This window comes from Pan troglodytes, chromosome 13 (assembly GCF_028858775.2).
Source record: "Pan troglodytes isolate AG18354 chromosome 13, NHGRI_mPanTro3-v2.0_pri, whole genome shotgun sequence".
NCBI classification, from domain to species: domain Eukaryota; kingdom Metazoa; phylum Chordata; class Mammalia; order Primates; family Hominidae; genus Pan; species Pan troglodytes.
This window is the reverse complement of record NC_072411.2, coordinates 56970325-56975895: the sequence shown is the minus strand read 5'-3', so window position 1 is coordinate 56975895 and position 5571 is coordinate 56970325. Positions and strand designations below refer to the sequence as shown.

The window sequence follows — 5571 nt, the reverse complement described above, 5'->3', positions numbered from 1 at the left end:
GTATGGAGTTTGAAATGAGGGATGAGGGATACAGTAAATTGAACTGTGTCTACTGAGGGACAGTGAGGTTAGACAGAATGAAATTGAACCCTAGCATGCCAGTGATAAACAATGTTTATCTAACAAAATGATAATAAAACTATTCTAAAATTTCAGAGTCAAGATACAAAGTAAGAAAGACTTAGTTATGATTGAGGATGTAATATAATATTAATTACCTTGACAATGTAAAATTAAAATAAATAGGAATAGCATATGGAAAGGGGGAAGAAAAGAGAAATAATTTTAGAGGCACTATTATTCTTATATTTACAAACAAAGAGTCAGCAAATATTTTTTAAAGTGGCTGAAACAATAAAAAATTGGATTATAATATTTAAAGTTACTTAAGAATCAATATCAATAAAACCATAATAATCAAGCATTGAGAAAATTAGTGGACAAGAAAGTAGGAGATATAAAATGAGCTAAACTTTTAGTTTTTTAAGATACAGCCAGTAAGTACTGCCTGAAGTTGATAAATAAAGAAAATGTGGTAAAATATTATCTATAATGATGGAGGAAATCACCAGGAAAAACGGAAACAGAAAGAATGTTAGAATGTTCCCTCGGGATAGAAATATTAGAGTTGGAAAGGGTGGTAAAGGCAAATTTTTAACCATAAACTCTTCTATACTATTGGCTGATATTTATTATGTTTTATGACAGGCTAACAAAAGAAAGTTTATTTAAATTCTAAATGTAAATGTGGTTCTAACAGTTGTTCTTTCTTTATTCGAACACAGTTTTCTCAGGTTGAAATGAGATAGGATCATGCCTGTTACACAACAAGTGCTTGATGAAATAAATCATTATTATTGTTATTCTGCTTATTAACATCACTTTCCTTGGGTGGCAGGGTAGTTGGTAGAGAAGGAAAGTCAATATTCAGTTATAAAGCATGTGGTTACATAACCACATTTTCTTGACTGCTAAACTGGAACTCATTTCTAGAAAGTAAATCCAACAAACAAGAAACCCAAGATCTGGAAAGTCACATTCCCATTGCCTTGTGTAAAACTTTGAAATAATCTAAGCAGCCTGTTTTGGGATTTCTATCCCTAACATTAACATCATCACAGAATTTTGGGTTTCTCCAGACAGAAATTTGAGCTGAAAGTCAGCATTAACACAGAGGTTATAGAGTTATCGCACCCTCATTCATGTCTCCTGTTTAGCATGGTGAGGATTCAAGCCATTCTGATTCATTTTTTTTTAAATTTTTATGCAACCTACTAACAGGAAATGATGTTCTGCATATTGCTTCAAATTTTAACTTGAAGTAGTTTTCATTTATTAAAAAAAACTTGTGGTTTTTAATACATTGTTCTATTTAAGTGTAGGAGGTTTTCATTGGAGATGACATTAATTATAAGTAAAGTTAATTTAACAGATGGGTGATAATGAGATACTTGAATCATCAACTGAGAGAAAAATACAAACTTAGAAGAGAATGACAGTCACTGTTCACTGGTCACTTGTAGGCTATGTATCCAATATTTTAAATTATCATATTTAGAATTATATTACCTATTATATTGGGTAGAACATGTGTATCATAAATATGAGTTATGCTTATACCAAAACACATAATTTTGGTGATGCCAAAATAATATACCTATAAAAGAACATTGCTTATAAATGGACTAAAAGTAAAGGCTACAATTCTATTTTTAAAGCATCCTGCATTAAGTTCTGTATTTACATTTAAATTCAGCACCATAAAATCATGTTCCTGTAAAACCTGAAGTGGTTGCATGCATTTCTTTAAATGTTGTATAAATATGTAGCATATCACATAATAAACTATATGCCTAAAATATGTAATTGTTGTAAATTCTGATGCAATAATATTTAATAGGTTTTAAAGGAAATTAAAGACATTATGAGGAGAAAGATAAAGAGTGATTTAGTGGAATAAGTGACTCTGCATATACATTGATAGATTCATACTTTTCAATATGTTAAGCCACCATTGCTGTTTCCCAGCATGTTTGAAAGGTAAGGGACATGTTGATGGCACAGCTTTCATGCTCTAAACACAGAAGAGTCTCCTCTGGAAGGGACTATAGTGAGTACATTCAAAGCCTTTCATTAAACAGACATTGATGACTCCATCAGTGTTCAGGTATGTCAACATATTTTTCTATAAGGGATTCCTTTACTTATCATTAGTCAACTGGAATAAGATATTTAAACATGAATGACATGAGTGAACATATGCCTGAGGGTTTTCAATTATTTATGAATATACTTAATTTTGTCTCAATATTTTGATAATGACTTAGACACACACACCTTAATCATGAATTCTGGACTACATATCTTGATAATTATGTCCTAGCCAGGCATTACTAATTTTAATGCCAGTGTTTCAGTTCAGGATTGATTTAAAATCAGACAAAACAGTTTATTTTGCCTGGACTGTCTAGAAAATAATTCGGAGAGACTTAACTCCTTAGTTTTACATTCATGCCAAGTGAAATTCAAATGTTTTCCACAGTGCTGTATAAGAACATATGTATGTGAGGCGTGCAGGGCCAGAAACTGGAGCAGCTCAGAGGCAGTGAATAGCTCTTCAAGCCTGCAATAAAAAATGACCTCCAATAAAACTACATTGCAAAAAAATGGGAAAGTAACAGAATGGGAAATGTAGAAAAGTCAAAGAGACAGAGACTGAAGAATTTGTGGTGGAAATAGCAAATAGGAAGCTGGAGTATTTCCCGAAGTGGAAGGGATTTACAAATGCTGACAGTACTTGGGAACCGGAAGACTACTTAGAATGTCAAGAGTTAATTGAAACATTTCTTAACTCTCAAAAAGCTGGCAAAGAAAAAGATGATACAAAAAGGAAATGTTTATCTGACAGTGAATCTGATGATAGCAAATCAAAGAAAAGAGATGCTGCTGACAAACCAAGAGGCTTCGCCAGAGGTCATGATCCAGAAAGAAAAATTGCCACAGAGAGAAATGGTGAATGGATATTTCTCCTGGAATGGGAATATTCAGATAAGGCAGACTTGCTGCAGGCAAAAGAGACAAACATGAGGAGTCATCAAACTGTAATTGCTTCTTATGAAGAGCGATTGCCTTGACATTCTTGACGAGAAGATGAAGCTCAACAATTGTTTGCATTGCATTTTACATATGTATGATTGATATATATATATATAAAATCTGGATCTTGGTTTTTTAAATTTACTAATGTGAAGAACTCTCTACATTCTAATGAAAACCAAGTTTGATATGTTTGTTTTCAAAGTAGTATTGGGAGATTTGCCAGGAGATTTTTTTTTTTTTTTGCATCAATCACATTGGTTAATTTCAACAAATAAATGAAACTTTCTGTAGTTGCTTTCTTTATCAGAAAAGAACATTTGATACCATGGCATATTTTGTCCTCTGCACTAGAGAACAGCGTTGTTAATGTTGAGGGAAACTTCCTTAGTCATTATACAATCAGTACTTGTGTTTAACTCGTATGCCTAAGAACCATTCTGAGTTTTATGTTTTGTGTGTTTGTGCTTAAAACACAAATGTAAATGGTTTTCTTTCTTGGTTTATTTTTAAACTTTCACCAAAACAAAAACCATGGGTATGCCCATGGTCCTGGGATGCCATAATTCTGTGCAACCTAAGAAATAAATCACTTCAAGTTAAATTGAAATTTTTCCTGAAGTCGTAATATTTCAAATTACATAGATGATTCTATAATTAACTGGATAATTTAAAAGCATCCACATCAGAACACACATTTCTACCTATATTCATATAAATGTGATTCTTTGTTTTCAAAATTTCTAAATGGAAGATTTTTTATTACTACCAACAACCTCCTCACTTAGACAAGGAAACTAGACAAATCTTGCTGTTTTAATTGGCTAAGCAAGTGTTAGTCAAATAGACATATTTAAAGATTCCTCTAATGAGCCTTTCCTTTAGAAAAAGCTGTAATCCTTGTGCTGTATTGATTAAAACATCATGATTTGTGGAATGTCTCAGTCTTGGCTCATGGAAACCAAATCAGATAAGTTTAGAAAAGGCAGTTTAGGACCTGCTGGCATAAATGGGTAAAGAGACGTGTATAATGTAAACAATTGACCTGCATGTGTTTTCCTTTACCCAACTCATTCCTTACATATAGGCTCATTTTTTTCAGTATTTGGGTTACTGGTTTAGCAGAAGCCAAGAAAATCAAGGAAAACAATACCTTTGTAATAATCAGGATGTTATCCAGCTGTATATTCTTTATTTTAAATACTGGTGTACAGTAGTCAATAAATAGCTTCACATTCCTTTATATATATAATATGAATATATATATAATTTATATATAAATATATAATATGAATATATATTATTTATATATAAATAATATGAATATATATATTATTTATATATAAATAATATGAATATATATATTATTTATATATAAATATATAATATGAATATATATATTATTTATATATAAATATATAATATGAATATACATTATATATAAATATATAATATGAATATATATTATTTATATATAAATATATAATATGAATATATATTATTTATATATAAATATATAATATGAATATATATTATTTATATATAAATATATAATATGAATATATATTATTTATATATAAATATATAATATGAATATATATTATTTATATATTATAATTTTTACAATATATGTATATATAATAAATATATAATTTTTAATTGAACTGAATATACATATAAAAATTTCAGTTTTTATATGAACATATGAATACATATATTCAGTTCAATTAAAATTGTTTAAAATTTCTTGGATATAACACTAAAATCATATGTAAAAAATGTTAAAATTGAAAAAATTAGACCATCAAAATCTATTGCCTCAAAATTTAAAACATTTGTGCATTAGCTCATAAGCAACAGAGTAAAAAAGCAACCCACATAGTATAATAAAATATTTGCAAATGATATATGTGATAAGGGATTAATATCCACAATATATTTTAAAACTCTTACAACTCAGTAGTAACAAAAAACAAAACTGATTTAAAACTGGCCTAAAGGATGAATAGACATTTCTTCAAAGAAGAAGATAGACAAATGAGCAACCAGTACATGAAAATGTGCTTACCATCAGTAGGGATTTGCCTTAGGGATATGCAAATCAAGTCCATGAGAATGGCTAAGATAGATTTTAAAAAAACACACACATACACACAAAAACAAGATAAAGTAACAAGTGTTGGCAAAGATGTAAGTAAGTTGGAACCCTTGTGCATTGCTGGTGGGAATCTAAAATGGGGCAGCCACTGTGGAAAATGGAATGGTTGTTCACCAAAAAATTAAACATAAAATTACCATGTGATCTAGCAATACCATATCTGAACATAAACCCAAAAGAATTGAAAGCAGGGGTGGGCCAGAGATTTGTATACCAATGATCATAGAAGCATTATTCACAGTAACCAAAACGGAGAAGCAATCCTAGAGTCCATCAGTGGATGAATAAATAAATGAAATGTGGTATGTACAGACAAT

At 29.9% G+C, this 5571-nt stretch overlaps 1 pseudogene; it reads left to right on the top strand.

Annotated features, from left to right (window-relative positions):
- Positions 1-2487: 2487 nt before the first annotated feature.
- On the top strand, positions 2488-3136 carry LOC100615690 (chromobox protein homolog 3-like; annotated as a pseudogene).
- Positions 3137-5571: the final 2435 nt, after the last annotated feature.